This window comes from Silene latifolia, chromosome 8 (genome assembly GCF_048544455.1).
Source record: "Silene latifolia isolate original U9 population chromosome 8, ASM4854445v1, whole genome shotgun sequence".
NCBI classification, from domain to species: domain Eukaryota; kingdom Viridiplantae; phylum Streptophyta; class Magnoliopsida; order Caryophyllales; family Caryophyllaceae; genus Silene; species Silene latifolia.
The window spans coordinates 51,736,789-51,749,382 of NC_133533.1; the positions used below are offsets into that span (position 1 = coordinate 51,736,789).

The 12,594-nt window shown below is 41.1% G+C and overlaps 1 long non-coding RNA gene across 3 annotated transcripts; it reads left to right on the plus strand.

The window, feature by feature from the left end:
* Nucleotides 1–945: 945 nt before the first annotated feature.
* Nucleotides 946–3,498, plus strand: LOC141594351 (uncharacterized). 3 transcript variants are annotated; one of them, XR_012522144.1, is made up of 3 exons: nt 946–1,922; nt 2,894–2,938; nt 3,130–3,498. It is a non-coding gene; the product is annotated as an uncharacterized LOC141594351 (long non-coding RNA). The 3 variants fall into 3 exon arrangements; XR_012522145.1 differs by having other exon boundaries at nt 946–1,381; nt 1,711–2,938; XR_012522143.1 differs by having other exon boundaries at nt 946–2,938.
* Nucleotides 3,499–12,594: the final 9,096 nt, after the last annotated feature.

Here is a 12,594-nt window from a genome sequence, read left to right on the forward strand (position 1 = left end):
TTTTATCGACCGAGAGTTCTAAAAGTAGAATCGATTAAAGTGTTAATCCACCGAGTTATATTAATAAGGGATGAATCGGCTCACCGTGCCCAAGTTGATATGAATTTGGATCTCGGAATCATTTATATAGTTGGGTGGAGGTCACTATATATAAATGCAATACTTGTAGTTAAATTTACGAGTATTATTAAAATGATAGATAATAATTAATTCCTTCATTTCCTATTTTGTAGTCAAATTTGTTTTATCAACTGCAATGACAACTCCAATCACGTCCGCATCCACTAGTTCCACCACGCTTACCAATGTGTCATGGCTCCGATCCTTCATGGATCGATGTAAGTTAGAAAAGAATGGGTCTAATTTCGCCGATTGGGACGCGCAACTTCGCTTGGCCGCGCAAGGTGACGACAAGCTTCGTTACCTTACCGAGGCATCTCCCTCCGAACCTAATACTAGGTCCACCCCCGCCGCTAGGCAAACCTATGAGGTTTACCAAAAGGAGTCGGCCGCGATCAAAAATGTGTTGATCTTTGTTATGGAGGCCGAACTCCAACGAAGTGCTATAAAGATTAGCACCGCTCATGAGATCTACATGAAGCTAGTGAACGTGTTTTCACGAGCTCCTAGGGTCATTCAATATGAGGCGGCTTCCGCATTCTTTGATCTTAACATCAAAGAGGGCCAAAAGGTGAGCCCTCATTTGCTCAAGTTACTAGTAGAAAAAGTCCTATTGACATCGCCACAAAGACATTGATTTTAGTTTAAACGATGTAAATGTTTATAAATAACATCGGTTTTTACAAAAACCGATGTAAAATATGTACAATTTTTTTCCTTTAGATCGATTATTTTTAAAATCAATGTACAAAAATATTTGTACCATCAGTTTTAACATAAACGATGTAAATGGGGGTATCATTGACATCGGTTTTAAATAATCGATGTAAAATTTTTCTCATCAACTCCAAAATATTAATAGACAAACTGCCCTAGCCTCCTTTCTTCATACGACCCTTCACTTCTCACAATCCCCTCTATTTTTCTCTATACCTGCCTCGCTCTTGTCTGCTGTCATCACCACCATCCGCTGCCGCATCGATTTCTCTTCCTCCGCCGCCAATTCCGTCGATCTATTTGTATTTCTCGCTCTCTCGCCAAACATTTCAGATCTCATCTCATCCTCCATATATCCTCCATTATTCATATTTCTTACCAAATCTCATCTCATTCCATTTTTAAACCGTTGGTGAATTAGGTCCTCCAAGCACAATTGGGATCTGCCGGTTCTGATGACGGTGCCAATACCACCTGTTGTGTATTTATTACCAGATTTCTACCAGTTTTCCTCGTCTTTCTCTATTTTCGATGGATTATTCAGGTGAGTGTCCATTTATTTTTGTGTTATTTCTTTGATTATTATGAATATTATTGTATACAAATCTGTCGTTTTTTTTTGTGTGGTGTTCCTGACCAATTTTGGGAGTAAATATCTGCAATCCAATGTTGTTCTTGATGGTAGAAATGTCGGGTTAAAGTTAAATTTGAGAATAATTGAGGCACTGTCACCATAACTTTGAGATATAGTAGCCGAGTGCATAGAGTCGCACATGATTGAGTGAGTCATCTTCTTACCAGTTCCTTTTTAGCATCTTCTTTCGATGGCTGATTCTGGGTTTTTTATCACTGTTTTCGATTCCCCGTCTGAAGACGAAAATTAGAAGGATTTGAATTGGTAGCATCAGAGGAAAAAGGGCAGTAGAATCAAAGTTATGGTACTTTGTACTCCAAACCAGATCCCTTGTACACCAAGTTGTAAATTAAATCCAAGCAAAAAATTCTATACTTATTTGTAGATTTCTTTACTGGTGTAGTTTTGATGCAGGAAGTCTCTTTGACCAATCAAATTCTACTTTTCAGTGGTGAGAATCTGTAAAATTTCAGCTTCTATTTGATTTGATTGCATAAACGTACTACTCCATATATCGGTTTATACTGGTATGATTATTCCAATGCTTAGAAGTTATTGTTGTGATTTGTTAGTACGATTTTCATTGGGGTTCAATTAAATTTGGAAGTGATAATCTTTTTATAGTTTATACTCCATTAAGCCATTAAGATGTCACTTATGTTATAGTTTATACTCCATTAAGCGATTAACATGCATATTTTGGTCTAAAATGAGGGGTCTAAGGGTCATATTCATGTCCGAGTGTCGAGTGTCGGACACGGGCACGCGAGGAAATTAGAAGAGTCGGAGTAACATAAGTCATGCCACGAGATGTTAAGCATTCAAGTTGAAGTCAAAAGCACATAAAGCAACACATGGTTGATCTAATTAGGTTCAGCCTCGAATAGTTGCATCAGTTTTCACTTGTTCATATTGTTCTATAAATTTTGAGGTATTTTTAAATGACCAATTTCTGAACTGGAATATAAAGAACCACATTAAAGTTAGGATTATATTTGCTAGAATGCGCCATTCTTTGTTCATGCACAAAATAAGTATCCACTAATTAATTAAACTGATTAACATTCTATGCAGTATGATTTTGTTTGGGGTTTAATAAGATTTCAAAATGATAAAAACTTTTTATACTCTATAGCCATTGTCAGGAGGTGTTGAGCAAAATGACGTATAAGGCATCTTTAAGGGATTTGTTTATATCATTTAGTTATAACACTGATTATATCGTATTATACATTGTTGATAATATTCTGGACTATGAATTCTTTGATATGAAGATACCCACAATCACCATAGTATTCTCACTTGTGAAGAGTAGAACCCCTGTCTTGGTGTATAGGTAATGCTACAAGCTTTGTTGGCTATTAATTGCCATTTCTGAATTCAATTGTAAGATGCATATTAATAGTTTTTCGTAATTCGCAGAATGGGCATGAAGATTCGGGCATGCGACTATACAACTAACTGGATGTAAGTATTTAATATTATTAGTTTTTTTTGTAGATAATGGTTTTGATAATTAGTATTGCAGCTAAGGAATGACATGAATAGAAGAGTAATATGTGTTGTAGCTAGTGAAATTGCTAGAAAATTCTCCCTTCTCTTTTTGTATGTACTTTTTCCTTTGCACTCCTATCTTTTGAAACAATTTTCCAACTTAGGTACACAACAATTGGAAAAGAAGAGAACATGAAGATAATCAAGTTTTCAAGATAAGTACAAAGATTTATTATCGTTTTTAGTTTCTTGTACCTTTTGCATTTTTATAACCACTATTGTCTATTTTCATGTTGTATGTTTTAGGTACATGACAACTGAACAAATGAGAGAGGTTCGAGACCTTTGGTCACACTTTTGTTTAAAAAACATCTCATGTAATAATGTAATTGGTTTAGATATCCTAGAAATTGTAATTGAAAGCATTTAACGTTTGTGTCGTAGAAGCTAGTGTTTTGAGCTACTTGTATAGTGGATGGAATTATTGTAATATGATATTTTTGGTATAATAATATAGATGGTTAGTTTACGAATTGTTGGAAGCCGTGAGTTGTTGGGTTATTTTTTGTATTGTTATTGATTGATTTTGCAGATATTTAATAGTGTGAGAATATAAAATTTACGGAGCCGTATAATATGTAGCATTTAATTATTGCGGATAAATTATTGAATTGGTATTGCCCAAAATGAATTAAAGGTAGTAATTACATCGATTTTAGAAAAGAACCGATGTAAATAAGGTGATATTTACATCGGTTTTGGACAAAAACCGATGTAAATAAGGTGTTATTTACATCGATTTTGGTCCAAAACCGATGTAATTATATGCCATTAACATCGGTTTTACAACCGATGTTTTTTTAATAAAGCTATAAACGTCGCCCCCAGAAACATTGCCCCAAAACCGATGTAAATTGGCCTAAAAAACCGATGTCAATGAGACTTTTTCTACTAGTTGATGGAGCATGTTGAGACCTTGAAAATGCATAAGGTGGAAATTCCCAATGAACTCGTAATTGATCGAATTCTTCATTCCCTCAATGTGGACATGGGCCACGTTTCGGTCTGTGGATTTGGGCCACCTACCAATCTGTAGTCACGGGCCACCTGCACGCCAAGCCAATCTGTGGACATGCAGCGGTCTTTTGAATGCCACGCTCGGCGGCGTAAAGGTGCTTTCGACCGGATCGTTTTAGATCGGTCGGTTTCGTCTCGGTAAGGGTCTCGAAACGATTAGAGATGTTCGGAGTCGCCACCAAGCATTTGTGGGATGCCTGGAACCCGTTCGAATTCCACTTTATACCTCGGTCAAATCGAAGCACATAAAAGCGTTTTGACATAGGTACTAAAGATAAGGAAATCGTCCCTCTTTAGCATCCTATCTCTAGAATGACTCTCGTACGCCCTGGATAAGGTCGTCCACTATTCAAAGTTTCTGAGTAAGAGGTGAAGGTACGTATTGGGAAGCCCTTTAATCAAACACCCAATCCCGCCCGCGTTTAGCGGCCTCTACTGATCGATCTTGGTTGGTTGAATGCAAAAGTTGATAAAACGGTTTAAATGCATGAATGCGCATCCAATGATTTAAACCTAACATGTGAGAGCTTTCTAAGTCGGTTGATTTAATCCAAGTATCAAGTATAAGATGTCGAGTTGGATTAATGATTGATTTGCATGCAAGACGGAAATTAAACATCCATTTACCGTATTAGGTTTAGGGTGCATAACATGATCCATTTGTCTTAGTAAGGCATTTTGCAAATATGGTTTTGAATAATCGAATAGTCGTCTGATCCGTCCTATATCCGGGTTAGCCGGAGTCGGATCGTCCTAGACTAATCTTTGGAAGGAACAGGCCCTGTACCAGACGGCTATAAGAGGCGCGAGCCAGCCGGCGGTGTAAGGGGCCTCCCTCTGGTTTTGAAAATGAGAAATGGGGAGCCTGTTTAGACGCGGGTTAGCCAACGGTTGTATGCCGTGTTCTGACTATTTAGAAAACGTTGTAAAACGTGTTGAAAATGGGTATTTGAACCCGGTTTGATTTTGAAAGGGTCGTTTAGACCGCATTTGTTGATTTGAAGAACTAGACTCGAATAATCATCATTATTTGATAATATTCGGTGTCGGGTTCGATTTGACAAACTTGACGTGAATAGTTTTGAAAATGATTTTGGACTAGTTGTTTTAAGTCCATTTTGAATGTAATTAGTCGATACTCGTCATCGTACCCGGGTTAAAATCCGGTATGGTATGTAGAACCAAGGATGATTTTGTGTTGTTGACTAATATGTTTGTTTGAAAATGTGAAGAAATGAAATAAAAGGTTTTAAAATACCTTCTAAATGTCATTAACCAAATATTATCACCGAAGCACGGATTTAACCGCCATGGTATGAAGAACCAAGGGTGAAAAATGTTTTATGGTTAAAACATGTGAAATGAAACAAAAAGGTTTCGAAAATACTTGAAATGGTAAAAACCGATTACAAATATGAAAAATGGATTAAGGGAAATGACGAGAACAAACACGGTTGATTTAAGTCCGAATACCCCATTTAGGCGCGAGCCAGTTGGCGACCTAAGGGGCTTCTGCCTCAGACCAAAAATCAGTTTTGGCTCGTTTATTCCATGTTTTGGTTCATGTTATGCATGTTTTAGCATGTTAAAGTCATGAAACAAATGAAAACATAATGAAAGAGGATTTTTACACCCTCATACTTACATGTTTGGTTATGGCGAGTGACCGACGTAAGTGTAACAACTCGTTTGATCGGAAAAAACTCGGTTTAAAACCGTTTTGGTAAGTAAAAAGAGTGTTTTAAAAGTTTAGTGATGGTGTAGTGGTCGAAGTGGTCGGTCAAGTGATTTAATGCACGATGACGGTACCAGACAATGTGTAAGGCTCGTGTTTACGATCGGTAGGTCATAAATACACGTCGGATTGTGACTTAAGAAGTCGAGTCGAGAATTTTAAAGGAGAAAAGAGGGGGCGGACACTCGCGTAAGTCCCAAATGGGTGGCATTTGAGGGGTATTTATAGGTGAATGAGTGGTTGTGTGAGTTTTGAGCGACGTGGCCACCTGGGCTGCTCAAAGAGGCGCGAGCCACGTCACGGGTCTTCGAGTTGTGTTGTCGCTTTCACAACAAACGCAATCATGATTTGTTCTATCCTAGGATTTGTAGTCATATGTTTGGTACTTGACCAAACATAAATCCGGGAAATCTTAGCATAGAAGGTTTGAAATGTTTGTTTTTTGTGTTTGACTCGGTTTGACTCGTTGTTGGAATCGGGATTTGAATTTTTGAGTCGGTTTTTGGTCTGGTGCCGGTTTTGACTCTAGGTAGTGTCATTACGACCCCGTCGTCGTGCATTAAACACTCCAGATATTTTTGAAATGTTTTGAAATGTTTTATTTTCGAAATCGTTTTAAGTTTTCCGACGTAAAGTTGTACACAAACTGTCGATCAAACGCCTGCGATTCCAAAACATGTTGTAGTCCGATAATCATCGGGTGTTTGTTGGAGTCTCAGCAGATACCGGGTATCTACAGAGCCCCACTTTGACTGAGGCTTGGACAGGGCGAAAGTCAAAGTAGAGCCCCAAGGTCAATCGAAGATTACAACCTGGAGACCCAAGCGACGTCGAGGCGGCTCGAAAGGATTCGGGCCAAGGACCTGCCGTCGGGTAGGGCGACGCCAAGGCGACTCGAGGGTACGAGTCAAGGACCTGTCGTCGGGAACATTTTAGAGTCTGTCGACTGTCCGTGCGGGTCGTTTAAAGTCCGTTAGACTACGTACAAAGGCTCGCCAGCCATAAGAAGGAGTCATACCTGAGGCATCTTCGGATACATCCTTGCATGGTTGCGGACAAAGGCTCGCCAGCTGTGGTAAGGAAATGTACCCGAGGCATCTTCAGGATGTATCTTCGCAAGGTCGCGGACAAAGGCTCGCCAGCCATGGTAAGGAAATGTACCCGAGGCATCTTCGGGATCTGTCCTTGAAAGGTTGCGGACAAAGGCTCGCCAGCCATGGTAAGGAAATGTACCCGAGGCATCTTCGGGATGTATCCTTGATGTGTTGCGGACAAAGGCTCGCCAGCCATGGTAAGAAAATGTACCCGAGGCATCTTCGGGATGTATCCTTGATGTGTTGCGGACAAAGGCTCGCCAGCCAAGGTAAGGAAATGTACCCGGGGCATCTTCGGGATCTGTCCTTGAAAGGTTGCGGACAAAGGCTTGCCAACCGAATGTAACGGTCGGTTAATGGACCATGGGAATAGCCGCGTCGAGTGGGCTTGTTTTGGAAGTAGCGAACTCGGGATGTCGCTGGGGAAATAGTGAGTATGGATTCTCACTATCACTGTTTTTGGAATGAGTGGGTTCCGCGAGGAAGCCCCCTGCTGGTATTTGAAGGAATAGTGAATTTGGAATTTTCACCATTCGTTGGCTTGAATTTGCAGTGGCGGTTTTGATCGCCGTTTGTTCTAATTTTGAAGGAAAATAGCAAATTTGAGTTTTCTATAGCGTTTGAAGTGACGGTTTATGTGCCGCCGTTGACATTTGGAAGAAATAGTGAATTTGGAATCTTCACTATTGATCGAAGTGACGGTTTATGTGCCGCCGTTGACATGTGATGGAAATAGTGAATTTGGAATCTTCACTATTGATTGAAGTGACGGTTTATGTGCCGCCGTTGTTTGAAATTTGGAGAAATAGCGGTTTTTGAATTTTCGCTGTTTATTTTTGAAATTGACGGTTTTAATTGCCGTCGTTCGGATTTTGAGGGAATAGTGATTTTGAATTTTCGCCATTATTTTTGAAGTTGGCGGTTTTGATTGCCGTTTGCTTGAAATTTTTTGAAAATAGCGAATTTGAATTTTCACTATTTGGTTTTGTTTGTTTTTGAGGAAATGACGACATTCAATATAGTCAACGAAAACTTTTTGAAGTTGTTGTGTGGAAATTGGGCCAAAGCCCAAATTTCGCTGAAAAGGCAATTGAGAGGCCTGGTTTAGGCGCGAGCCATCTGGCGATGGAAGCCGGCTTCCCTATTTTCTGTTAAAAAGACGCGAGGTTGAGCTGCGGATGATTATTCATCTTCAACCTCAAAAATCCCGCAAAATCGCCATTGAAGGACCTTCTTGCGTGCTTTCACTCGTGCCATTGTCAACAAATGTCATCTCAAGGTAAGTATTTCCTCTTGAATCCATTCAAATTTGTTGATTGTTAGCTTAGTTGAATTAGGGCGGATTTTGCCCTAAAAATCGAATTGGGCTTTTCTGATTGAGCCAATTTCGAGTGAAATTGATGTTTGCATTAGGTTAGAAACCTATTTAGGAGTATAGGGGTGCTTTTAGTTTGCATTTTGGTCCCCGTTCCCGCTCCCTATGCTTGAAAAACGTGAATGAGGCGAGAAACCGTCTCATTTCACAATGCCGAGTTTATTTGCTTGGGTAGTGGGTCCCACTAGGTTGCATTGTAGTTGGGAAAACCCGTGTTTGCCATCTAAGGACCTTCGTTGGATGTTTGTGGGCAAAATTGGATTTTTGCCTTTTTCTGCGATTTGTCTTACGTCGACCAAATAAGCGCCTGTTTGGGCTTGAATTGAGTCAGTTTGCCTTGAAATAGACCTTATTGGTATTTTAGGTCACCTTGAGGCGTGATAAAATCACGTTTGCCTTTTGCGGTCGTTTTTGAATTTTTGACCGGTTTGGGCTCAAATTAGCGTATGAATTGCTTTTTTGAACCGTAGAAAAATCCCCATTGTGTCGGGAATGTATTTTGGGTTGTTGGCGGACCTTGTATGGGTCTTGAAATGCCGTTTTTATGGTTTTGACTCGTCTTTTGCTTGAAAAGAGGGGCGAGTCGTTTTTGTGTTTTTTGTGAATGGTTTGGGGCGGGATTGCCCCTTGTTTTTGTATTGCAGGTTGTTTTTTTGGTTTTTGAACTTATCCATTTCATGCCGTCGTAATGCCGAAATTTCGGCTGTCGTTTTTTGTTGTTTTGATTATAGGGTATCGTTTGGGACCTATGGGGTCCGTTGTTGAGGCATTGGAGGAGGAAGACGATCCTGGAGGGGCTGTAGCGGCCGAGGAGGCTGCCGTATTCGAGGCGGTGGTGGAGGATGCTTCCGTAGAGGAGGATAGGCGGCTGATATGGCCGGTTTGTCCTTTTCGTTGTGGCTCATAGACAGGGTGGCTGATGAGTGGGGTTCAGTATCGAAATGGTGCATCGCATCATGGTTCTTGGCCTCCTCATCATCCGAAGTCTGCAAGACACTGTCTTCTTTTTTGTCATGGAGCAGGAACGAGGTGTTATCGTCATGGTAACCACCTCTGCTTCCGCTGTTGCTCCTCTGTTTCCCCTGTTGCTCTCTTTCTTTTCCGTTTGAGAGGATAAAGAGTGCTTAGTGCGGTAGGTGGCGGATAGCCCCCAGTTCGTTGTCTTAGGCCAGTGTCTGTATGATAGACGTTCGTTTTATGCCAGTGTCTGTATGATAGACGTTTGTTTTAGGCCAGTGTCTGTATGATAGACGTTCGTTTTAGGCCAGTGTCTGTATGATAGACGTTTGTCGATGTATTTTGCGTAAGGCGGTTTGTATATATGTGTTTTTTTTTATTGTGGTTTATTTTGTGATTTTCGGCTTTTTTGTGTTGTGTTTCGGAGGAGCGCTGTCGGCTGTTGATTCTCCTTTTGCTTTGCACCAGTTCCTGCATCGCTAGCTGTAGAAAACAGGCAATAGATAGCACATACGCAAAAACGTAAACACGTAGAAGCATTTGGTTGAAAACACGTAAAGCATTTGTTTGAAAATCAAAATTAACCAAGATGACTTGAAGTTAAAATTGAAATTTTGAAAATTCCGTGACAAATCGTCGCGTTTTGAATTCAAAAGGAATTGATTTGAAAATTTGAGCAATTAACTCGTGTCGTGAATTAAATTGCATCGAAATTTTGAAAATTGACTCGAAAAATTCAAACTCAAACCGTCAGAAAAGAATTTTAGAAAAGGATTTTTTTGCGAGTATATTTGGCTTTTGAGGTCAAGACTCGAATTTGTGAGTGCTTGAATTTTTGAGGAAAATTGATGTCGTGTTATCAATCTTCGGTTTTGATTTGTTTGCAAATTGCGAAAAAGCGAAAAAAATTTCGGAATTTCGACTGACATGGAAACGAAATTTCGACTGACATGGAAACGATCCATCGCGGATCGGGGCGACTAGCCCTTCCCCCCTTTAAAAAAAAAAAGAAAAAAAATTCGCATGTTTAAAGCTGCGTCATGGAAACCGTGTCGGATTTCGTAAAACGCAAAAACGCAAAAACAAGGAAATGTGAGTGTGAGGAAACACAAAATTTCCTGAATCATCCCGAAGAGGCGCGAGGTTCCCGGCGGGAGGTTTGAGGTGTCAGGAGAAAACACAAGTTGAAAGAGACAAGTCAACAGCGGGAATCCTGGAGAAGCCTCAAAGAGGCGCGAGCAGCTTGGCGATGGAAGCTGGCTCTCCCCTTTTTCTGAAAAATGCGCTGATCACTTCGTATAAATAGGGACGTTTGCGCTTCATTGTTTCATCATCCGAAACACAAAAACATCTCTATAAAACCTCTTCTTCTTCCACAAAAATATTTCATGGATGCTTTTGAGAACGCATTGCGACAATGGTGCCGGGATTTATCGCCTCCCGAAAAGCATCAACTCGTTTGCATGGGAGTTGGTCAATTGTTGGTGCTTCGTCAAGTCAAGGTGCAACCTTCGTTTCTTGAAGCATGTTCTCGTTTTTGGGATTCGAAACATCATGTTTTCGTTTTCCCGAAAGGTGAGCTTTGTCCTCTTGCCGAAGAAGTTGGAGCCATTGGTGGGTGGCCGGGTTGTGTTCCGGTGCTTCCTCCGACTCGGTTGTGCTACAAGGAGAAATTCCGTTCCATGTTGGGCTTATCAACAAGCCAAGTCAACTTTCTTCTTGCTCCACATGGTGTGGACATGTTAGCTCTTATCAACATCTTTTCGAATCGGTTAGATGCTAATGTCTCGGAGGTTGCTAGGAGAAGGGCTCTTGCATTTTGCCTTGTTTATGTGTACCTCTTTGTTGATGTCTTGAAGAAGGAGGGGCCAAGATGCCATGGTAGCATGACCCTTATCCATGTGATTGAGCAAATGGAGCATGGTAGAGATCCATCATGGTTGGTGCTTGGAGAGATTATCCAAGCTTTGGAGGAAGGCTCTTGTGGTGAAGCTCCCTCTTTCGGATCGCCAAGGATCCTCCAAGTGTGGCTATTGGAGAGGCTAAGGTATGTAGAGCCTCCGGTTAATCCTCTTTCTTACTCCTTCCGTCACCTTACCATGAGGAAGAAGTTTTTCCCGGATAGTTTTGCTTCCACCGAGGCCTATTAGGCCGCAAGATTGGCGGAGGAGGGTGGTGCCGTGGTGGCACTTGCGGTCCTTCACGGGGTTGCCCGCTTCGGGTGCTAGTCCTCGTTCTTTGATGGTGGTAGGCTTGAAGGTTGTTTTCTTCATTTATCCCGAAAGGCTCATGAGGCAAATGGGGCGTCAACAAAAGGTGCCCGCTCAAGATACTCTTGTCCAAGAGAATGTTTTCCGGAACTCCGAGCTTATGGAGTTCTTTGAAAGATGGTGGGCCACTCGGCCACTTTGGGAGGTACCAAACCCCGTTGCCACGACATGGGTGACTCCCGCTTATGTCAAATGGTCACGAGCTCCGTCCTTGGAAGAGAGATCCAAATTTCGTAAGGACGAGGTTGTCGACTTGAAGTACCGAGAGGTTGGCAAGGCCAACCGTGCCTTCTTTGAAGAGTATGTTGATGGAGCTACTCCCGATGTGATGAGACCACCGAAGAGGAGGAGTTCCGGCTCCAAGAACATGGTGGGCCGTGTATTGGCTCGTCTTGGGTCGAACATGGGGTCTTGTGCTAGACCGGAGGCCGTCGCCATCTTAGATCCGTTTAGGATCCGTTCCGAGGAAGAAGTTCATGCTAGGCGGGCCAACAAGAAGAACAAGAGGAAGATGTACCCCGAAGGAAAAAGTAAGGGTAGAATGGAAGAGTGAAGACCTCCATTACCCACTTTATTATTATGTTGTATTATTGTTGTGAGTTTTTATTATGTTGTACTAACTAGTTATTGTGTGTTTTGTGCTAGTTTTACTATGTGAGGTGTGTTAGTGGGCACCTTAACTTTGACAAGTTGTAGACTCGTCGAGCTTTATTTGTTGTTGAAGTTGTAATCCCTCCCATTATTAATTAAATAAGAGGATTGCTCGTGTCGAAAAATTGTGAACGCTTGTTTCTTCCATCCATTTTGTGAATGATTTGAATCGTCCTAAACGTTTGCACTTGGAAAAGTGGTATTTTGTGGAAAGGGAGAAAGGTTCATTTTTGTATTTTTGTGGGAAAGGGAATGGTTTTCCCTTTCTTTTTTTTTTGATAGGGATTTTTGTATGTGGGGATGGTTGTATCCTTCTTGTGTAAGAAAGGACTGCCTACGTATCCACCTAAAGAAGCGAAATCAAACCATGATCGTAGTTCGAAATGTTTTGTGAATTTGAATTGGGTTTTGTGGTTGTATCCCTCAGGCATAAGAGGGACTGCCTACGTATTCACCTGAAGAGGTGAAAT